The 24,622-nt window shown below is 44.3% G+C and overlaps 1 long non-coding RNA gene across 2 annotated transcripts in view; it reads left to right on the top strand.

Annotated features, from left to right (window-relative positions):
* The first annotated feature begins 13,627 nt into the window (after positions 1-13,627).
* The window catches only part of LOC123642554, a 32,772-nt gene continuing 21,777 nt past the window's right edge, over positions 13,628-24,622 (top strand). For both annotated transcript variants that reach the window (XR_006736479.1, XR_006736480.1), the window contains exon 1: positions 13,628-13,745. This is a non-coding gene — a long non-coding RNA (uncharacterized LOC123642554). The remainder of the gene's footprint in view (positions 13,746-24,622) is intronic.

Here is a 24,622-nt window from a genome sequence, read left to right as displayed (position 1 = left end):
AATAATTTGTACTGATAATGATAAAATCTATGTGCGAATGAGTTTTAAATAATTTTTGAGCAATTTCAATACTATCCCTACAGCAATGTCACTTTGTAAATTGCTTCCCTGAGTGGGAAAGGGGGGAGGTTAGAGCTGGGGCTGAAAATCAAGTATAAATCATGACTGCTTTTTCTTTTTAATTGAGCATTTACTTTGTGTTCAACGCCTTCCTCAGTGTTTTATCTACATAATCACATTGACTTACTCAACCTTCCAAATCTGCAAAGTAGATACTGTTACTATCCCTGGTTCACTCACCAAGATAATGCAGCTAGTGGGTGATGGAGCCAGGATTCGACCCTGTCATCAATCACGGAAGTGTGTTGGGCATCCTCGTGCCATTGTTCAGGTGTGTTGTCACACCTAGGGAAGGTCAAGGACCCTGGCCTAGCACAATTGTTCTTAAGCGACACTGCTGCAGACACCATGGCTCCCTGTGCTAGTTGGGCCACACAACACATCTGCTACTATCACCAGCAGTGGCTGTCTTTTCCCAATTTACAAAAAAAAAGAATTTTTAAAAATAATAATTTCAATGGAAAGGCATTTTTCAAGTTTGCTTCTTCCATGATATATTTTTCTTAAACTATTATTACTTGGCTGATATTGTTTGTCTATGTGCCAAATGTAACCCTAAATTACATATTTAATCCTTTAAACTTAAAACATTAATGCTTCATGGTTTTCTGCAAAAATCTTCGGGACTTCCAGGTACTCAGCCACACATACGAAGATTCCTGGTTTGGAATTTGATCTTTTGGTCTCTTGCCGTCCCCGATAAGCAGATTATTTATTAGGCCTGAGACATTGCAATTCTTCTCCAAGTTCCCTTCAGGCTATTTTCTTGAGTCTTTGGAGGTTTAAAGCAAATTGGGGATTGGCTAACAAAACATTCTGAAACAGAGGAGTCACGGTTAAGTTTTGCCCATGAGAGGAAGCCAAGTGCGAAGTCTTGGGGATTCAAAGTGTTCTCCCCTTCTCTCCTTCCCTCCTCTCCCTGAAACCTGGCTGTGCTCCCCAGACATGCTCGTAGTGGCAAAGTCATGGCTGTTTCTGCACATTAATGGGATGAATTCGGGGAGTGATAAAGGCCAGAGGATGGAGGCACTGAGAGATGCTTTTGTGTCTCCAAGACTCTGACCCCTTTGATGAAACAGATGTTTGGGCCAGGCCCTCCTTTACAGGGAAAGTTAAACCTCATTAAACAGCAGGAAAACTTCCTCAGTGGCAATGAACAGCCCACATGCTGGTCTTTCCTGGCAGCAGACGGGCTGGGGAAGAGGTGGTCTCCTGTCATCAAGCCCTGCGTTCCCCCTGGAGACTCCAGAGCTGGTGTCTATGACACGTGGTCACCTTGGAGGCTTTGATTTATGGTTGACTTTGGGAAAGGCCAGCCTCTGACCTTGGCAGCAGCCTGTCGCCTCACCGTCTTTTCTCTGGATTGGGAGAACTTTCCGTCAGGATCAATGAGCATCCCCAGTCTGACCCCAACAGAGCTTCCCAGACACCCTTCTGATTCCAGTGCAGCAGGAAGGTTTGAAATGGAACCCTTTCCTGATTCATCAGCGTCCCGGGGTGCACTGCACACAAATGTGGACAAATTGCGGACTAAAATTCCCCCGTAAGTTGAAGCTCAGTCCAACATCTGAAAGAGAGGGTGCTGTATGTATCATCCATGGGCCCATCAGGACTTCCTGGGTTTATTCTAAAGCTTCAACTGCCCAGCTGCCCAGCCAGGCTGCTCTAAAAAAAGCAAAACAAAGGACATGGGAGTTCCCCAAGGATGACTATTTCTCAAAATCTGCCGAGTAGTCTATTCAAAGTTTAGGGTGTGAATTTGGGTAGGGTCAATTATTTCAGCAAAATTGTGGATTTAGAATTAACTTCCTTGAACTGGAAACATCTGCAGGGCACATATCAGCCAACAAGAAGTTAGAAATCAGCCTAATAGGTTGGTGTAAAGAAGGAAGAAATATGTATGAGCTATGTTTAATTGAATGACAATAATAGGTAATATACACTGAGTGCTTATCATGGGCCATGCAGGGTGCTAAGCACTTCATACGTATCAACTCAACTCTTGCAATGACCCTCTGAGGTTGATACTCTTATTGTCCTTATTTTATAGAAGAGGAAACAGAGGCACAGAGAGGTTAAGTAACTTGCCCAAGATTGCACAGCTATTAAGTGACAAAGCTGAGGTTTGAACCCACGCAGTCTGGCTCAAATCTGTATCATAACCACTGGTCTTGCCGTTAAAAACTGTCTAAAAGTAGATGGAGGAGAGAGTCTCCCCCGCATAAGAAAAGTTAACCCTACTCAATGTTCAAATTAGCTGTCTATGTGCATGTGTGTATGTGCAAGACACATGACTACGCTCACATATACACATCGTGAACTGAGAATGCACATGGCTCTCAGAACCCTCCTGTTTTCACCTTGTGGGAGCAGAGGGACAGGTCTTCCCCCAACGTTTTTTGGCAGGCCCTGAGGCAGGGGAGACCTCGCTCCAGCCAGAGACTTCGGCCGGCCGGGCAGCTGTCGGGAGGTGGCGCTGTGTCACTTTCCTACTCCGGAGCTTTTGTTTTCTGCGGGCTGCAGGTTGGAGGTGGGGAGGCCAATTTGAGCAGAGCTTGTTGCCAATTTCCCTGATTTGAAATCTCACTCTCTTCTGTCACTTCCTTCAAATGAGCTCGGAGATGTTCATCAGATGACAGTCTTGAAAATGAGCCAAAGCTGTTCTCTTAATCCCATCTCAGGCTGGATTTGAAAAGGGTGTTTCCAAACAAGGAGCAGATTTCATCTGTCAGAGTTACACTCAAGCTGACCTCTTGGCTTGCAAAAGGCGAGAGGAAAAACACACCAAAATCCTCCAACCACTCTATGAAGACTCTGGTGCTCACTGGGCCACGGGCTCGGGCTCTGTTCACGAGGAGGTGCACGGACTGTCCGTTCTCCGGGAGATCCAGGTTTAGCTGGATGAACCCCAGTGCACCACCTCTGTCTGAGGACTTGCCCAACGCTGGTCCAAAGTGGCCCACCTCTTGCCATCCTTCGAGAGGCTCCTCAAGTGCTAGAGGGCTCATGGCACTGCTGACATTTGTACATCAAATGAGCCGTGTACTGATTTACCAAAGGAAGAATCACCCAGCCTGGTGACACTCAGGGCCGGAAGGGGCCCTAGGATAATTTAGTCTATCTCCCAGTTTTCCAGATTGAGGACATTGAGGCCCAGGGAGAGGAAGTAAATCCCAACCTGGGAAGAGCTGCAACTAGCTCTCTGAATGCCCTGGCCAGGACAACTGCCACTGCCTTAGCATGGAGCTTTCACCCTGAGGCACAGGAGGAGTCAAACCTGCCTGGTTTTGAATCCCAGCTCTTTAACCTTATCTGTGTGGCCTTGAGAAAGTCACTAAACCTACCTGAGCCTCAGTTTCATCTGGAACGTGGGACAATAGTAGCCTCTATACCATGGACTGTGGTGAAGAGTAAAGGAAGTAACAACATACACATAGAAAGTGTCCAACATATGTTTCTTCATCCTTCTTTGGTGTCATTTTTAACCCTAATCAGAGAAGCTGGTTTCGGATTGGGGTTGACACGATGGTGGGGGCATGAGAATCAAACTGTGCTTGTAACTACCCTGTCCTCAGACCACAAAGCTGCTTTGATCTTGATGTGTGAATATGGAGGATTGTCTTTTCTGTCCTTTCAGATCTGGAAACAAAGCCAGACTTAGGCATGAGCAAGCATCCGTATAACAAGATGTTAGGGGATCTGGGAAGGCTCCTCACTCCTAAATCTTTCTCCCTTCTTTCTAAAAATCATCCCTTGGCAATCATGTGTCTTCAATGCTCTGAGTAAATGCTCTAATTTGGGAGCATATCCTTCCTTTGTAAACAATCAGATACCCCCATGAGTGTGGTGGTGCTATCAGTCACTAACACTTTAGTATAACTTTTTCCAATCAGATTGCTTTCTTGCTAATATCTGCATTAAGGGGACACGTATTTTTGTGGGGATGGGGAAAAGCTAAAAAAGAAGGAATGTAATTTTTGAGCTGAGCCAAGGCAGGACCCCAAGAAGAAGCTTGAGCAACAAGAGTTAGCATGAGAGCAGTTCACATAGAGAAAGGGCACCACAAGAAAATGCAGGGATTCCGAAACAAAGGCAGGACGACATCAGAGTTAACTCGATCTACCTGGAAAGTTTAGTGCGGTAGGTGTCTGTGTAGGTGAGATGACTCAGGACGACCAAAAGGCCTTAGTGCCCTCCACCCACCCACCCGCACTCAGCATCTGCGGGGGCCCACGGTAACGCCCAGCACTTGGGCCTGACTTGAAGCGCCAGAGACCTTCCTAAGAAGCCGGAATTTGAACTCTTTCTGACTCAGATAGGGCATGTTCCTGATGGCTGACCTGGAAGAGGACTTTCATTCATGCCACAGTTATTTTGCCCTCGGCCAGGCTAGCAAGATGACTAAGCCCTCAAGAGGCTCCCAGGCTCCCAGGCTAGGGAGGAGGAGAAGTCACCTACCCCTGTCACTGTGTTCTCTCATGGAGACGTCTGCCGGCAGCCTGAGAGGCCCTACCTGACCCGGTCTCGCCTCACGCCCCTCCCCTCCTCTAGGTGCCACCACACTGGCCTCTCCCTGCCTCCCAGACACCGTGGGCTCGTCCCCACCGGGAGCCTCTGTCCCGGCCCTTCTCTCTGCCAGGTACGCTCTTCTCCCTTTCCTTCCCAGGTGGGCTCCTTCTCCTCATTCGGGTCTCAGCTCAAAGGTCACCTCCTCTGAGAAGCCTACCCTGACCTCCAACTCCATCCCCACCGCCCCCACCCTCCCCCCACTCCCTCTCTGTGACATCGCGTCTCCCACTGACGCCTCAGCAGCTCCCAGGGGGGCTTCCGCCTTCACGCCTTGGCTGACAAGATTCCCAGGAGCAGGGCTGTCCCCGATGGCCGCACAGGGGATGCACCACACAACTCCAGGGGTCACCGTTTCCACAAACGAGGGTGCGGATGGCTCCCCCTGGAGGTGTGCAGTGTGCACAGCCAGGCCCGGCCGCCTTGCTCAGGTGCCGTCTGAGTCACCATCTCCTTATCTCAGCCCCCCCCAACGTGACACTGTCAGCCCCCTCCTCCCTGGCTTGATGAGGGCTATGTCCTCCTCCTTTCCTTCCTGCTCCTCTAACTTCTCCCTTCCAGCCTCCTTGCCTGATTCTTCTTGCTACCCCCCCCAACCAGCTGAGGGTGTTTCCCCAGACCCTGTCCCCGGCTCCACACAGCCTGCCTCGGAGACCTCCACCCACAGGTGACCTGCCTCTCTTCTCCTCACGCACTGGCTGGACACCCGCCCCGGACATGAGGGAGACCCCAAACCCAACTCTACCCACTGCCCAGCCTTCCCGGGGTCTTGCTCTGTCTGCACCGGTACTGGGCTCATGGTGGGAGGAATGATCGTACCGAGAGACATGGCTCCAGGGGTGACCCTGGCATCCTCTACCTGACAGAATCCTTCCGTAGCATCCGCTTCCCCATAACTGGCACCCGGGCCCACCTCATGCCAGTGAATAAATAGCTCCTCGTGCCGAAGAATGGATGGGTAAAGGGAAGAGGAAACACACTCAGCCGAAACTGTCTCTGCTCAGAGAGAGACAGCCTGATTCCAGGGACTGCTCGGGTCACTGACACTGTTCACCGAGGAGGGAATCTGTCCGTAGAGAGATTGGAGGGAGCCGGCTCTGACAGGTACAGAATAAAGAGCTGGCAGGGACAGTGAGCATTTCTGAGAGAAGGGGGACTCCCTGACAGCAGGCTGGCCTGGGAGCCGGAGCCTTCTGTCTACACTTGACTTCCAGGGTGGGTGGCTGAGGAGGACTGACGCAGGGCGGGGAGGAAGGGGCACATGTCTTGCACAGGCAGGCACCCCGCTGTCAAGCTGGGGAGAAATAATGCTGGAGATGGGATCTGCGCTGGCCGAGGGCTGCCCAAGCCTGGCAGGCTCGTGCGCCCCTTGATCCGCGGCTCAGCAGTCTCAGATGGGAGGGGGCAAATGCTCCCTGGAGACGGCCTCAGGTGCCCCCGGAGAACTTCCATCGTCAGCACCCCTCACACAAGGCCAGCTTGAAGCCTGCTGCACCTTTTCCGCATTTTCGAGTCTGTGGAGGACAGAAAGGAAGCCCAAGCTACCCTTGTTTTCTTTTACCTTTGGGGACTTGTCTGGTTTTTATTTGACCCTCTCCAGAGATGGTACCATTTTCCAGGAGAGCTGGCATTTTGTATCAGAGTCCTTCCTGGACTCTGGAGATTCAACTCTTGCCGCACTGGGATAGATCGGGAAATGGCCCACGTGGGTGGGGGCAGACGTTCAGCCCTGACAGAGTTGCACTTTCTGCCCAGTGAGAGGGAGGAGGGCTTACTGGAGCAGAAACTTGCTCCAATTAGAGGAGGGTGGCAGCGGGTACTACAGCACAGCGCTACTCAGAGTAAGGCCTTCACGCCGTGTCACCGACTGTTTGCCACTGGACCCCAGCATGGCGAGTACAAAAACTGAGAGTGAGCAACTAGAATTTCTGTAACAATTAGACATTGCCAGGACATCCAAGTGCATGACCCATGACCTCATCACATTGAAAGAGTTTGACCAGGTTGGGCGTGAGCATTTGCACGGTAAGTTGCGTAAGGCATGAGCTGCTATTAGTCATGGGCAATAGGACAAATTGATTTCCAATCATGTATTGATTGGAAATTTAAAAATCTGATCCATCACCACAGTTTGAGAAGCACCACTTTAACTTAGTCTCTTAAAGTCTCTGAGAAGTACTGCCATAAAGAGCCTGCTCACCTTTGCTAAAGCCAATGTTTCCCAAACTTATTTAACTATGAGCTCCTTTTGGGGTGGGGAAGGGGGTGCTCCTAGCAGACCAAGGACCTGCTGTTCCTCAAAACACACTTTGGAGAAGACATTGTACATGGTGACAGTGCGAAAGTGGGCAATCCCTTGGTCTAGAGTCTCCAGACATTTTCCAAGCCACAGGTCCCACTAGGCAAGATGAGTCAGGGCCTTAGGTAACTACCTTATTTGGATTCACTGGAATAATTTAACGACTGCTCCTGATCATTTGGTGCCTTGAAAGACCTTCTCTGCTGCTCCCTGGGGGCCCAACTTTTACCCAGGGTGGGGCCTCAGGAACCACCAGCCCATTATCTCAAGCCTCCGGTTTTAATTAAATTACAAAATGGCGCACTGGAGGTAACAACAGCACAACAAGGCCAGGTAAGTTGGTCACTGAGGGAGAGGCATTAACTCCTTCACACCACAAGGGGCCCATTTACTAGGACCCAGCACTGGACCAGGGCACCTGGGATCCAGGAGTAGAGTAACTTCTAATTCTCCCTCTCAGCCCTGTGTACATTATAAACAGAAACCTGTGCATTCTCATCTTAAGGTTTGCTAGTTATATTTGCTGCTTGGAGCACCAAGGCACACAAAAGCTTTGTTTTTCTTTCCTCGGAGTAAGTGGTGTGCTGGTACATGTTTAACAACTAGCTCTCTGCAGGGGATAGGTGGGATAGCCCTGTTTCATAGTGTTTGCTGATTTCTGTGGTGTAAATACTCCTACCATGGCCTGTTGCAAGCTGCCATCATGACCTCACTGACTGCCGACTTGGAAGTGGTACCCACAATCAGCTTTCAGGAACCAGGGCCAGCCACTCCAGCTCTGACAAAATGTCACTTTAAAGTTTGACTACCCCTTCATAATATTATAGCCTGATGTGCTGAACCATATAATGTCTGGGCAAGAAAATACCTCAGAGGTAATCTAGTCTAAACTTCCTCACTTGACAGATGGGGCAACAGGCCCAGAGAAGTGCAGTGACTTGCCTGAGGCAATGCAGCAAGTTGATGGTAGATGGGACTCAAAACCAGACCTTCTGGCTCTTTCATACACCCCATGTTTGTCTTTAAACATATGGTCTTCTTGAATCGGAAAATATCCAGGCAAGAGTTATCACATCCATTTAATAGAAGAAGAAACTGATAAAGGGTGTTAAGAACTACCCAAAGCCACAGAGCTAATAAGTATACCTGACTGATTTTCATTCCACTGAAACCTCTCCATTCCACATTCTTTTTTTTTTCTTTTTTTGGCTGGATACCACCAGTGAGACATGCTCTTCTCCAATTTCTCAGCTCCTAAAGATTTTTGACCAGCAAAAGTCATGGACAGGTGAATTTCTCTGTTAATTTCCAGTCTGTTGCTTATTAATTCTCTAACCTGAATATTGCCCATAGCTGGCTTTGAAAATGCATCTAACTTATGTTAGAATACATGGTAGGTTACTATAATATAGAGATTCCCAAATACAGTTACTTAAATCATATTGAACTTTATTTCTCTCTTATTTAAAGTGCCGGTAGAGAGCCTAGTCTTTATGCTGACTCAGTATATCAGGGGCCCAGGTCCTTCTGTTCTGTTTCTCTGCTCAAAACATGGTTCAATATAAGGCTTTCGTCTCATGGCCCCAAATGGCTGCTCTGACTCCTGCCATTATATCCACGTGCCAAACAGAGGAAAGGTGGAAGTGAAGGAAGAATAGGGGATGCTTCTTCTCTTTAATTGCATAAGTTGCTCATATCACTTTTGTTCATATACCATTGGCAAGAAAAGAGTCACATGGTCACAGTAGCTGCAAGGGAGTCTGGGAAATGTAGTTTTCAGCTGAGCAGCTATATCCTGAGCAAAAATTTCAGAGTTCTTCTGAAGGAAGAGGAGGAGAATGCGTGTTGAGAAATAATTAGCAGTCCCTGCTGTGATGTCCAAGATGCTGGAGATACAGGAAGGAATGAGGACAGGAACAAGAAAAAAAGGAGGATTTGGAACAGAAAGGCACTCACCACTAGGGAGGCTAGTGTCGGGAGAAGAACTGCAACTAGCCTGTTTCTGCTTCCATGTCAAATACCTGTATCACCCTAAGAAGTCTGCATTATGTAGAAAATTTCTGGGGACAACTTTTTAAATTTCGAATGGGATATCCCAAAGGCTTTTTATTAATATGTCCATATGGAAGTCCATGCTCTCTGATATGGGGTGTCATCTTCAAGCCAGGACTACAGGTGATAAGGCCCTGTGGTGATGATGATTAGGCAGGTGACTTGGCTAATTAGGCTTTAATTTCAGTTTTGTGGATTAAGTTGAGGTCTGAATATAATTTTTATGTTATTGCCCGTCTCTCTTCTGGGGAGCAGCCATTTCACTCTGCATTTGAGGCCAACTCCACCCCAACTCCTGCCTCTAGCCACCTTCAGAAAGGCCGCAACTTTGGAGTTAGTAAAAGACTATGAAACAAACCAGAATAAGAGGCAATTCAACTTTCTTGAGTCTCAGCAACGATCTGCCACGTTCCTAATGACAGTGACAGCACCTCTCAGTGCATTTGCTTTCCTGCTTCCACCCTTCCCGGTACGACTTAGATAAGACTCGAAGATGACCCCCTTGTTAACCTGTGACAAGCTCAGACGTAGAGACTCCACTTTCTCATTCTCTGTCTCGTAACTGGTTTGCTGAACTGTTCGTCCCCACAGACCAATCTGGACAAGATGCCTGCTAACGCAACCAAACTCTAGTCAGGCTTCTGTTCTTCCTCCAGGTCCCTCAACTTTGGCCCACCCTTGAACACTGGAATGTAGAACAACCCCCCCCTCGAGGACCCTTCCAGAAAATCGGCTGACTTCAGGGAAAAACACTCCCTCATCAACTGTCCCAGAGCACAACCTGCTCATCCTGGGCCCCCATACTGGGTTCTTTCTACAAAGGCAAATTCCTGTTTGGCCTGACCATTGAGTCACCTACAGATCTCATGACCGGAGCATTCTCCATTGCAGGAGTCAGCCTTTCCTTATTATAGTAGTCTTTTCAGATAAAGTCCCTCCTTACCTAGGTCTACATATGTTTTTACTTGATATCCTCCCCACCCCCTGCTTCAGTGTCGTGGGCCCTCTGATCTTGAACTTGGATTTACAGCCATCCCCTCACCCTCTTCCCATCCCCTACGATGTTATTGCTCAGGGCTTATCACCACACATATTTCCTTCTCCACAATTTCAGCAGTTGGAATCTTTTAGAGAATGCTTAGCAGAAAACTCAACTCAGAACACTAGGCAAACAACACCTTAAGCAATAAAGACGTTTAATCATCTCACCAAAAAAGAAAGTCTGGACATAAATCATCCTATCTCTGATGATATCACCAAGAATCCATGCTTCATCCATCCACCTACTCTGCCATCCTTAGAACATGTGTGTGAGATATATATATATATAGTTTCTCATAATTACGAAAATAGTTCCAGGTATCTCACTATCACATGATATTGTCCAAAGCAGGAAGGAACTGAAGGAGGAAGAGAGCTTTCCTTCAGGGTCCCTCTTTTTTAATCAGGGAGGAAATTTTATTCAGAAGCCCCTTGAGAGATCTCCTCTTACATCCCGTAGACCAGAGCTGGGATAAAAGACCTACGGCCACCCCTAGATAAAGAGAGCCTGGGAAAGTGAGCTGTTGGAATTTTCTGCCTCTATGGTGGGGCCTTTGTCCTTGGAGACGAAGGGGAGAAAATGACTGTTGGGTCCGCCCCACTGGTTTTATACCCTCGAACAAATTGGGTAGCTGATCTGACTAATGGGTCCCTGGGTTGAAGGGCTAAAGCCCCTCCCCCTTCTCAGTCTACTTAATAAAACCCAAGCTTTTCTGAGTGCAGTATCTCCTGCTTGACTGTCCAACACTCAGTAAAATTGGCTGTTTCAGGCTAGTGGCATGGACAGATGGGATCTGGGAAATCTTGCCTCCATTTCCTCATCTGTAAAATGGGGGTAATACCAATCACAAAGGGTTATATTGGGAGGATTGATGAAAAGGTGACGCAAGTGCCAGGCACATGGTGAGGGCTCAGTAAGAGCCAGATTTCTTCTTCCATCCAGAAGGAAGAAGCCTGAGCCTGTGGCCTCAGAGATTCTGCTCTGCCTCCAATTCAGAGCAGAGGAACAGGCAGCAGGAAGAGGCCTTTGCATCCCTTTGCCTTCCTGGGGCGTCCTGTCTCTTCAGTTCCATCTTACCAGAGTGCATTAAGTGCCTGCTGAGTGCAAGGCTTTCCCCAGGGGCACTAGAAGGAGGAGTCAGACACTATCTCCACCTGGGCTGAGCATGTGCCCTGCCAGCAGGAGGACCAGGACGAGAATACACGTGAGTATAAAGCGAGGCAGACATTTGACATTCCGGAACTTGCCTCATTACCTCTGAAAGCTCCATGGCATAGCAGGGAGTTAGCAGGATGTGATTCTCATAACCCCCAAAGTGGTGATTTCCATATTCAGTAACTTTGATTTTTTTCCCCCACTACCATTTATGTTTTCTTTTTCAAGAGATAAAGCCCTTTGGAAAATTCTAATGCATCTCTTTCCCAGGCATACAGCTGCTTTGAACAACCCAAGTTAATTGGAAATCTCTCCTAAAATCATGCCCCACTTTCTAAGGTCATTTGAAGATTCATGATCAATATTCAGATTGCCCCTGTGTGTCCAGCCATTGGGGTCTTCACACGATGTAAAGTCACAGCCTGGTCTCTAAGAGCCATGTACCTAGCCCTGCTATTAAAACGTCCTTCTGCAAGTTACCCTTGAAAATCACAAAAAAGACAGAGCTCTCCGACTGACAAAAGGCCCTCGCTTTGATTAAAAGCAAATCCTCCATTATGAGAAAAGAAACTGCCTCTGTAGATGGCCCTGAACTTGACATCAATGTGCCTTCCTACCTGAGGAGTCTGGGGGAGGACGAGGAGCCTGTGAAGCTGATAGTACTTTGCGCAGGCAGGGACTTCACTTGGCTCCTAGGCTGTCCCTCTGACCAAGCTGCCAGGGCCAGAGTCTGACACAGGGCCTGGTTTGTAGTGGGTGCTCAGTAGATATTTATTAAATGACTGTATAAATGAATGAATAGATGAAATAATAAAATTTGGTAAAAACTGGCATGAAAAAGGGTGGTTCGGGACAAGACAAGCCATAAATGTTCCCAGTGGTCACAACTCTATCTCCAAGTGACCTAGGGGACAGCGTTCCCTAATTGTCAAACTGTAATAACCACATATTCTAGTTTCTATATTTGCTGCTTTGACATCTCGGGGCCTTAATGAATCTGGGGGACTGCCCCTCCCCGGTTAGGCCATTCCTGGAGACAGTAAAGAGCTCGTCTCCCAGTGCACCTTTCGTGTGCAAACCAGCCAAGAGCCCATGCCCCAAACGCCTCCTCTACTGAGCTCTCACACTCAGGGCCACTGTCCACCTGCCCAGATCACCCTAAGGACAGGTACCAGGCAACTAGGGACAGTCCCTACTGTGGCACCAGAGCCTGCCACAATTATTCAAACTAGCCAGTCCTAAACTTGCTCATCCTGCCCTGCCCGCTTCTTCCTGCGGAAATCACAACAAAGGCTCTTGCCTATGTTTTCCCCTTGCTCCTTCTGCTTCCTGACCCATCCTAGGGCTTCCTTGTTTGTCCCCCTTCCCCGCGGTGGGACCTATCCACTCCTCTTGGGAACTGTAATGAATTATCTTTTCTTTCCTTTCTTTCTTTCTTTTTTTTTTTGTTTGACAGGGTCTTGCTCTGTTTCTCAGGCTAGAGTGCAGTGGCTTCATCATAGCTCACAGCAACCTCAAACTCCTAGGCTCAAGCAATCCTCCTGCCTCAGCCTCCCAAGTAGCTGGGACCACAGGTGTGCACCAACACACCTGGTTAATATTTCTATTTTTTGTGGAGATGGGGGTCTCACTCTTGCTCAGGTTGGTCTCAAACTCCTGGCCTCAAAAGATCCTCCTGCCTTGGCCTCCCAAAGTGCTAGGATTACAGGCGTGAGCCACCATAAACATTTACTGAGCACCCTCTGTGAGCCAAGCACTCTGCTAGGCTCTGGAGACCCTGACCTAGGCCAGGCAAGTACCTCATACTGCTTCACATCTCTGTGCCCTCACCCGTGCTGTTCCCAAGATGTTTTCTTCCACTTTTCTGCCTGGCTAACACCAAATCATCTTCCAAATACAGCTCAAATGTTGATTCCCCTGTTAAACCTTCCACCTGACTCCCTACCCTGGCAGACTTCCTGACCATGCACTTTTTTAGGCTTTTACTGTACCATCTGCATTCAGAAAGAGGGCTATGATGAGCCAGGCATGGTGCTAGGCACATGAATATAGAGATAAATTATAAATGGTTCCTGGTCTCAAGGAGATCACACCCTGGGGAAGAAGGTTGCAAATGACTAACTGCAATAGAGTTTACACGCACCACAATTGTAGGTCAGGTCCCCAGATGACCTTGGCTTACCCAGATCTTCCCTCTCTTGCTTGTGATTCTCAGGCAGAATGTACTGAGCATGCCACAGCCTGAGATAAAGAGGTGATGTCCAGAATAGCCTGGGCTATGTCCTCATTCCTCCTAGAACAGGATGTCCTGTAATACTTGAGCTCTTGGCAAGCCAAGCAATGCCCAGGGTATATAAACCACTCAGGGCAGAGCAATTTGGGCATCTCTCAACTGTGGTGCAACATGGGGCACAGGCAGATGACAGCCCATCCACCCTGGGAAGCTTTCCTGAGCCTTGGAAAATGGCTCACCATGGATCCTGGGCTTCTGTTTATCCCTGCTGCCTATCTGTGAGTAATAAATCTGCTTTGCCTGACTTGTATGAGTGTTCTGTCTCACTAGACTCATGAAATTGGCAGGAAACTTTTGCAACAATATGAGTGTGTACACAGAACAGAGGGGGGCATAGAGGAGAGAGTGGGCCATGCTACCTGGAAGGAGTAGGGTACTGGAGTGGGAAGAAAAGAGGTATATCAGGCAGGTTGGAGTAGGGTGGAGGTGGGAAAGGACTGTGAACAAAGGGACCATCCCTTCCCACCCATCTCCTTCCCTAATTACATGGGAGCTGGAACTGGTGAGTTTTCTCCCTTTCCCATATGCCAGGATCTTCCTTTACATCATACCCTGATTTTCACTCATGGCTGAGGTTATGCCTTGTCATTCACATTCTCCAGACCTAGTTCTGGATATAGTCACAGGAGCTTATGGACTTTAGAAATATTAATAATTTCTTTCTTAACCCAGCTTAGCTTCAAGATTTATGTCCTGGTTAGAGACTCAAAAGTCATAAACCTCCCATAGACTGGGAGAAAATATTTGCAAAACACGTATCTGATTAAAAGACTTCTATCCAAAATATACAAAGAACTCTTAAAGTTCAACAATAAGAAAACAAACAACCTAATTTAAAAATGGGCACCTCACCAATAATCCTTCTGGAAAAGGCAAAACTTTAGAGGCAATAAAAATACCAGTGGTTGTCCCAGCTTTAGGGCTAGGGAGGGATAACTGGAGGATCACTGAAGACTTCTTAGGCAGTAAAACTATTCTATATATGATATTGTAATGGTGGATACATGTTATCATACAGGGTTGTCAAAACCTAAGAACTATACCATAGAAAGAGTGAACCCTATGTAAATTATGAGCTTTAGTTACTAATAGTGTATCGGTATTGGTTCACCAATTATAACAAATTTACCACACTAAGCAATTGTTGATAATAGAGAAAACTGTAAGGAGGGGAAGAGAGGATATATGAGAAACCACTGTACCTATGTGGTTTCCCCAAAAATGGCTTTTCTGTACACTTAAAACTGCTCTAAAAATAGTCTATTAATTTTATATACATATATAATCCATGAACTTCCATTTCTGTCTGTAAGGCAGTCTAGATACCTGTGGAGATTAAATATTGCCACTGTTATTATTATTATTTTATTTATTTTTTTTTTTGCAGTTCCTCCCCTCAAGTGGTGGATTCTATTTCCTTGCCCTTTGCATCTAGGCTGGTCTTGTGACTCGCTCTGTTGAATAGACTATGGTGGGAGTGAATTGTGTGAGTTCCAGGCTTAAGTCTTAAGGGGTGTTGCAGTTTCCACATTTGCTCTCTTGGAGCAGTCAGCCATTATGCAAATAAGTCCTGGAGACCCCGCTAGAAAGACCACCAGGAGAGAGAGGTTGTCTAGAAGAGGTCAACAAAGTACAACCCACAGGCCAAATCTAGCCCCCCCAGATTCCAGGAATGGGCGGGTAGGGATGTTTGGGGAGGTATTATTCTGCCTAGCACACAAATCTTAGTTATGAAATTGGAAAATTACATGAAATGGGTAAATTTCTAGAAAATAAGACTCAACAAGCAATGGAAAAGATTAAGAGTTATATAACTATTTTCAAAATTCATTGAGTAGCCAAAAAGGGTCCCACCAAGGAAATGCAAGGTTCAGATGGTGTTATAGACTAGCACTACCAAAACTACCAGGAATAGGTTAATACTAATCTTATACAAATATTCTGGGGGATAAAAAAAATAGAGGAAACACTGCCCAAAGTATTTTATAGGACTAGTCTCAGTGCAGTAGCTATAAATTATATGACAAGCACTTTGATATTTCTCCCATCAAAAGGTGAAGTCTATGTTCCCTCCCCTAGAGCCTGCTGTGACTTCCTCAACAAACAAGACGCAGCAGAAGAGGTGCTGTGTGATTTCCAAGGCTAGGTTAGAAAAGGCTGTGCAGCTTCTAGTAGCTTCTTTTGGGATATTCTCTCTGGAAGCCTCTGGTAGAAGTCCAACTACCTGGAAAGTACCATGCTGGAGAGACCAAAGGAAATGGAGACAAGAAGAGATACCTAGAAGTCCCAGCTTTCCAGCTCCACCTGTTTGAATCTTCCCAGATCAGGGAGAGACAAGGGAGTGAGAAAACCTTCCAGGTGATTCTCAGCAACCACCTGATTGCAGACACATGAGAGATCCCAAGCGAGAACTACTTAGTTGAGTCCAGTTGACTCCCAGAGCCATGAGAGATAATAATAATAAATAATTATTGTTGGTGTTATACCACTAAGTTTGGGGTAGTTTGTTATGTAGCAGTAGATACTCAGAACAGATTTTTATGCAACAAAAGATAACTAAAACATTAACCTTGGTACCCAGACTAGACAAAGACAGAAGAAAAAGGAAAACGAAAGTCTAATCCACTCAGGAACATAGATATGAAAGTCCTAGATGAAATATTGGCAAACTGAATCCAGCCATATATAAACAAAGATCATATGTATGGCTAAGTTGAGTTTATCTCAAGAATATAATACTAGAAAATTGATTAATGAAATCCACCCTATTTACAGATTGAAGGAGAAAAAACACGATCATTTCAGTAGATGCAGGAAAAAGTATTCAACAAAATTTAACATCTATTCACAATTTTTTTAAACAAAAATTTTCTTAAACTAGGGATGAAAGGGAACTTCCACAGCCTGATAATGGGCAACCTCAAAACAAAAAGAAAAAGAAAAAGAAAAACTACCACAAACATCATTCTTAAAGGTGAAAAGTTGAAAAAAATTCCCATTAAGATGAGGAAAAAGACAAGAATGTTCATTATCAACATACCATTCAACTTGGTATTGAAAGTATCAGAGAACTACAGCATGAAAAAAACTGGAAACAAAACCAAAGCTGTCATTATTTGCAGAGGATTTAATTATTTACCTAGAAAACATGCCAAACAATCTACAAAAATTTTAGAATTTGAGAGTTTAGCAAAACTCTATAGATATGAAACAATCTAAAACATCGATTGCATCTCTACACACCAAGCTATAATATGTAATTTTTAAAAACAACATTTACAACAGCAATGAAAATATAAAATAAATAAATAGAACAATAAAGCAAATGTGGTAAAATGTTAACATTTGGAAAATCTGGGTGAAGGGAATTCTTTGTACTACTTTTTTAACTTTTAAGTCTGAAATTATTTTAAAATAAAAAGTCTTAAAATGTAAGAACTTCTGTTCATTAAAAAAATGCTCTGAGAGAATAAACAGATAAGCTTCAAATTGAAAATATATTTACAACGTATATAACTGACAAAGAATTAGTATTCAGAAATTCAGAAACTATAAAGAACTATACATTGACATGTAAAAGAAAACTCAAAAGAAAAATAGGCAAAAGAGTTAAACACATTTGATAAAACAGAAAGCACAAATGGCCTTTAAATGTATGCAAAGATGCTTAAACTTATTAGTAATCAGCAAATGCAAGCTAATAACCTAATAAAACACCATCAGAATGGCAAAAATTTACCAGTTGATCAATATCAAGATGGAGAGATTGGAGAACAGTGTAGATTCTTATCCACTGCTTGTGGGAATTAAAATTGGTTCAGTCCCTTTGGTAAACACTTTGGCATTATCAAGCTGAGCACATGCTTATACTAGCAATTTCGCTGGAGGTATTTACCCTAAAAAACCTCACACATGTGCACCAATGGGATATACCCAAGAATGTTCACAGCAGCACCGTTAGTAAAGCCAGAAACAATCCAAATTCCCATCAGCAATAGAATGAATAAATAAATTGTGACATATTCATACATTGGAAAGCCAGGAAGCAGGAAAATTGAATAAACCACAGCTACATGAATCAACTTGGATAAATCGCTAAAATATAATGTTAAAGAATCAAGTCATAGGAGAATATATAATGCATCATTCTATTTTATAAGCACAACTTATAAAATGTTTTTATAGGCAAAACTAAAGCATATAGATATACAGATAATAAAGGAAAAAGGACACGGGACCTCAAACAAAATGGTGACAACATGCTGTTTCATAAGCTCAGTGGTAATTACATGAGAATTTGTTTTATTATTATTATTTAAATTGTATATACGTAATATACATTTGTGTGTATGATATGTCTCATAATAAAAAAATCTATGAAGATACAAAATACCTATGATACCTACCTGTAGGGTCGGGAATTGAACTCATTTTCTGTGTGTGGCTTGGTCATCAGTAGGTGAGTGCTATTATAGCCACTGTGTACATTCTTGCTGCGTGCCCTCAAGCTAATTTCTTAACTTTCCCCGGCTGTGAAGTAGACAACCACACCTACTTCACAGGACGGTTAATGAGCATTAAATGAAGTCATTGCCATATAAAATACCTAACACACAGTGGGCTTTCGATAGATGGTAGCTTTTTAAAAAGTGGCAATCCTAATAAAATCCCTAGGAACGTATAAACCCGCTTTCAGGTGTTCTTTATTACATTGATACCAGCCAACTAGCGGCTCTCCCAGGGAGCGCATATGGGTCCGGGTATTTTTGTTTGAGGACCTGACATTTCTTATTTGCAGCGCCATGGTCCCACCAGGCCCTGAATCTCCTGCTTCCCGGGTGCACCAGAGGTTTGCTCTTTCGTTAACATCACTGCAGCTCTGCTGAAAGGAGCCCCAACCTATTATTTAGTCTTCTTTTTAAAAATACACACTGTGCACCTAGTATTGTCTCTCATTATCAAGAAGTAACAGTAATGATCCTCCGCATTTAACATTCTGGGGGACTTGTCTTTTTCAAAACAAATTTTTTAAATCCCTTATACACTTGAAAATTAAATATATGCAGCCTGAGCACAGGCCAGAGCCACCCTGGACAGGGAAGGTCCTCGGTTGGGTTTGACCCCGAGTATTGACTTCAGAAAGGTCATGATAAGAGGTCAGTGGCCCATTTTACCTGTCTGACTCCCCAACTAGGCCAGGTAAGCCCCTCAAGACCAGAAATATATCTTACTCATTTTTGTATCCTCTTATGCAGGCCTGGCATACAGTAAGTGCTCAATAAAAGTTTTCTGAACTGAAATTAATTACCTAAGAAAAAATGTGATAGCCAGTGTCTGCAGGTACAAACAGCCATTCAAGGGTCAGCAGAAGCTTTTTCCATCTTTATGGAGTACTTGGCACCATGAAATAATTAACTGCATGGATTAATTATTAATTATTTAATTAAATAATTGATTCGTTTGGGGGCTGGGAACTGAAGATTACTGGCAAACAGAAATCAAACAAGGCATCGTGCTGGCTGCAACACGGCAGTAAGTGGACTTCCCCGGACCACGAGTTAAAGGGAGTGGAGGTCGTGGTGCTAATGTCTAGAACCAGGAGTGTCTCTAGCTGATTCTGCTATTTCTGGCTTTGATGGAAGTTATTTTCCAGCAGTCACTGAGGAGCTTTGTCAGCACTTGTAAGTCATTCCCAAGTCCAGGAGCAGTTCATAGACCCTGGCCCCTCCCCAATATCAGATATCCCAGGATGAGCCTAGAGCGTGGGGGGTTTAACCCTGAGCTCTGCCTGTGGCTAATTAGCCAAGAGCTCTGCTGAAAGGATCTCTCTTGTTAAGTCAGAATCAATGGTGAACTTCCCTTACTTTCAACTTACTGAAAACCAGAGTGGTGGCTAGAAGGCACTGATTGATTTCAGTCACTCGGGGTGCACACCTGAAGCAGGGGTGGGGCCAGCTCCCCCATGTGTGGGAGGAGTTGATTTCCAAATAAAAATTAGGGTATTGTTACCAATTGGAAGGGTTGCTGGGCTGTCCAAAAGAGTCAATGTCCACTACCACCACTAGAGGTATGTCTGAAGATGAGTAAGTCAGGGTGGTGGAGAGGTTTGGAGTTATGGCACCTCATCAGAGAAAGAACATGGCCTGGCCAACGGAGCTCTGGGGCTGTGAGTGGCCACTAACCTGCTACTTGACTTTGAGTCAATTATTTCTCTCTCATCTGCCGTTTTCTCCTCTGTAAGAGGAGGGGACTGGGCAAGGTCATTCCGAAGTGTCTCCAAGTCCTGACATTCTACAGGTCTTCTATTTCTCATTCCTGCCTACGTCCTGAGCAGGTATAGGAGAGAATAGTTACTAGCCCTGAGCCCATCTGGGCAGTGGTTCTTTTGCACAACAAATACGAGCTTGTTTCTTGTTACTTGTGAGGGGGCAGCTCAATGGAGGTCAAATTACTTTGTGGTTCCTTTTGTCTGATGGCTAATGGTGGTAGTATTCCCAAAAACTGTTTGAAAATTTAGGAATTTCAAGTGCCTCTAAGCTTTCCTCAAAACTTTTGAGAATGCAACTTCTTCAAATTTGGCAAACTAAGCAAATCTACAAAATGTTCTATGTAAGAAAAGCTGTCAGTGAATCAACCTGATTTCTTCCAGAGCAGGACTGTGTCTCACTGAGTTTTGTATTCCTGGTATCTACTGCACTGCTTGGCATATAATGAGCTGTGCCATCTAGTCAACAGGTATTTAATGAGCACCTACTATATGTGCCAGGCAACTTGCAAGCCCCTAGGGATACAATGATGGATGAAACACTGTCCTGGCCCTCAAGGGCTCCTGGACAAGTAGGACACACAGGAGTTAACAGACAAATATGACAGTGAGGCAACTCTAAGGAGGGGAATGAGAACAGAGGATGACAGACGGAGCCCCCAGTCTTGGAGAGTCAGGGAAATGTTTGTGTTGTTGGCATCCAAGCAGACACCTGAATCAGGATTACCTGAGTGACATGCTCAATCTGACTGGAGCTCCACAATTGAGGTGTAGCATGAGGAGAGATGGAGACAGTGAGACAGAGAGAGAGAGAGAGATGGATACAGGGGTCAGGAGGGGGTGGGAGGACTGCGGGTGGAGGAGAAAGCAGAATCCAGATCATGCAGGGCCTTGACAAGGAGTCATCTCAGAGGCAGTGGGCAGCCAGCTGTAGGTTTTAAGCAGGGAATAAATACATGTGCATTGATTAATAAATGCTGGTGTATTTTTACACATGAAAATGTCCTCATCTGAAAATACAGGGGTTGGATGAGATGATCGTCACGATCCCTTCCAGCTGTGACATTCTGTGAGTCTCTTAAGTTTCCACTATGATTCGGGTCAAGGTCTCTTGATTCCTGCCTCCTCTCACCAACCGCAGAGGTTACTCTGAGCAGGATAATGGACGGAGCCGCGCACGTGGTCTCCCGCCCTCCCCCTCTGCCCGGCGGTGAACACGTTCCATTACAGCGGGTGAGACGCTTCCTCCGTGACCGGCCTCGCACCAATCCATCCATCAGCCGATTAACAGCGGCTGAAAGCCACTTATTGGGAGTGCTCCTGCCCTTATCACTGTCACTGGCTGCAAATAAACATCGACTTTATGCCGAGTTTCCATATTTAACCACGTTTAAGTAACTGCTGATACTTTCATTACATGACATTTGCACTTCAGAATTTAAAATTAGACACATGCACGCAGCTCTTCCACCAAATAGGAAAGCCCACATTGTTTGGGGCCTTCCTGCCGTTGCCTTTCAAAGAAAAGAAGCTTCGAAGTGAATTCCGAAGAACACAAGGATCTCTTGTACTCTAAAAACAGTATCAACAAGAAACAGATCAGGACAATGTAGTTTTATTTTTATTTTAAAAGGTCGGCCCCTCATGTGAAAGCTAACACATCAATAATGGATGAGATGCATAAATGATATATCATAGTTGAAAAATTCAGTCCTCTGAGGAGCAGAAAAATCTTTCTTTTTGAGCAGGATTTCACAGTATAAAAGCTTAATACCACACACAAATTCATTGCTTGATGATGAAAAATATTATTTATCTAGACTGAGCATTAATTAACACGCACATATTATGGGGCTCAGGGAGCATGGATGCAAATTCTGGGTCTCCAGGTTTTAAAAAATGGAGATAAATTTACTCCTGCTCAAAGAAAATGCTTTAATACAATTTTAAGGTTAAAAAATGAGGTGCTAATGCTTATAACGTCATAATGTACATGTCTTTCCAACCATTATTTTTCTTATATTCCCTTTCTTATTCATTTGGCTTGAAAAGTTTTTGTCTCTATCTTTTAGCATAGCATCTAGAATATAGTAGGTGCTCAATAAGTGTTATTCACATAAATAAAAGAATAAATAATAATTGCTTAATGTTTTTTTAATGCTTCCTATGTGCCAAGCAATATTCTACGTACATTATCTTACTTAGTAATCACAAATAGCTTTGACCTGGGTATTATTAATATTCCCATTTTGCAAATGAGGAAACTGAGTCCCGGAGAGATTAAATAACTTGGTGTGGGTATGTGGCTGGTGGTGCTGATAAGTGGCAAGTCTAGATCAGAATTTGTCTTTGGTCAAGCCCAGAGCCTATATGCTTAGCCATAATAGGACAATAAATAAATTAATAAATTTGCTCTTTTGGCCCAGAGGATGAGAGGAGAATATTAATGGAGTTGAGGGATCAAAGTCACTACTAATAAAAGGCACTAGCAGATCTTTTTCCATCATATAAAAAATACAAATGCTCCTTCAAGACTCACTCAAGACCCTAAGGTGTGATACATACAGTACTAATCTATACTGTCCAAGAATATGGTAGCCATTAGCCACAGACGGCTATTTCAATTTCAAGTCACTGAAATTAAATAAAATAAGAAATGCACTTCCTCAGTTGTACTAGCCAGATTTCAAGTGCTCAAGCCACTTGTGGCTAGTGGCTACTGTGTCGGACACTGCAAGATACAGAACCTTTCCTTCATCATGGGGAGTTCTGTTGGACAGTGCCAGGCGAGAGCACATGGACACAGATATAAGTGGCACACAGAACCTGCCCCTCAGGGGCTCAGCATTTACCAAGGGAGAGCATGTACATTAGTAGCTGTCACCCAGTAGGACAGTGTGGGCAGACAGAAGAAAGGTTCAGAACCCAACTTGAAGGGGATGCAGGATAGGGCAGAGATGGGAAAGCTGAACCGCTATCTGCCCTACGTCTTGAAGGACAAGTAAGAAATTAGCCAGCAGGAAAAGGTGGGCCCTCAGTTAGGAGGGAGGGAGTTCCAGACACAGGGAACTGAAAGTTGAAAGGCCCAAAACTGAGAGGAAGCAGGGGGTGACAGGGGAAAGGCAGTCATTGGCATTAGCACACCATGGGAGAGTGAAGAGGGATGAGTCTGGGAGGGGGCCTGGGATGCCAGGGTAAGAACTGCTGGCATTCAAGATGTGATGGGATTCAGGAACAGCCAACAATAGGGGCTCTGTGCTTTAAGCCAAAGAACATGGGGTAACAAATGGTTCAGAGAATACTTTGGTGCTAGATTCCACATCAAAGCACAGCTACAGACCACTCCCTAATCTAATACCTAGAGTCCTAAGATGATCTCCTAAGATGTGTGGGGAGTGTGTGTGTGTGTGTGTGTGTGTGTGTGTGTGTGTGTGTGCTGAGACAGGGAGAAGTTGTAACATCAGGTACCTCTCTGGATACATTTACAGGTCACTTGGAATTTGACCTGAGTCCCCCTTCCTGAACCCCAATCCCCATTCTCAAAAAAAATTGCTTATTTTCTCTTGTGAATGAAGCTAGAATAAGTGAAAGTTAAGCATCAGGCAGAGCCTTGCTGGAGACTGGGAGGGCCAGATAGCCTGTCTGTGGAAGCGTACAATTTGGTTGAGATAATCACTGAAAATAACGATGCCCACTTACTATTTTTTTCATATTGATCATTTGGGTATGCCATGGGAGCAGTTTTGAAACATATAATGGATCCTCAAGCAATTTTATCTGAATTTCAGAAATTTTCAAAATGTGTTGCTACTTTGTTGATTTTTAAAATTTTAATGGACTTTCAGCTATTCCTGCTCTGAACTATGTAATATTGAAAAGAAGGAAATAAGCTAAAGAATCAACTGTAGCAAATTCAATAATAAATTATAATGAGCTACAAAATAGTATGCATTGTATGGAGTTATAAAAAGTAAACAAATAATGGGAAGTACTAATTTTTGACAAATGTAAAAAAATTATAAAATATATAAAAAATACTCCAAAAGCAAACATTAAAGTGAACTGAAAATAAATTAGAAATGAACCAAAACTTCAAACAACCCTCTGAAATTTCTTTATACTTTTTGTGTTATTCCTTTAATGTTTTTAACTTAATTTTTTATAATAGAAAAATCAGTACATGAACATTATGAAAAATCAGAATATAATATTAAGAGTATAGTTAAAACATCCATATCACCTAGAGATAGCCTCCATTGTTAATTCCATCATGTTCATCCATCCAGATACATTTCCGTATGTATGCATACATGGTGTGTTTCAGTCAGATCATCTCTACCATTTATTACCCAGAGTACCTTATATAATCAATCCCCAATTTTACTACATTTAGGCTATGTATTACAAATAGTACATAGATGAAATGCATAGATGAAAATAAATTTACAAGTAGAAAAATAAAAAAATGGCAAAAATCTATAAAACCACATCAAGTATTGCAAAACCTCATTGTGCACTAAAGTTGTATTTTTTTTTTTAAGTATCAATTCCAATGTCTGTGGAAACTGTTTTCCCCCAAGTCATTGGTTCAGCCAAATGGTCAACTCAATCCTCTCGTTTTTGATCAAATTTTTTTCTATTAAGTTACTTGATATGACTTAATGTAACTGTTAGCTTAGAATAAAACCAACCATGAAGCTGAGCTCTGATGAAACTGCTCTCCCTACCCAGAAGTAGCTGCTATCTGACAGAGGAGAGATAGAGTGACCATCACACAAAATCTGTACCAAGATAGTTTTTCTTAACCAGGCAATGACCTTATTTCTCCTC

Source organism: Lemur catta, chromosome 7 (assembly GCF_020740605.2).
Source record: "Lemur catta isolate mLemCat1 chromosome 7, mLemCat1.pri, whole genome shotgun sequence".
In the NCBI taxonomy this organism is placed as follows: Eukaryota; Metazoa; Chordata; class Mammalia; order Primates; family Lemuridae; genus Lemur; species Lemur catta.
This window is presented reverse-complemented; position numbering and strand designations above follow the sequence as displayed.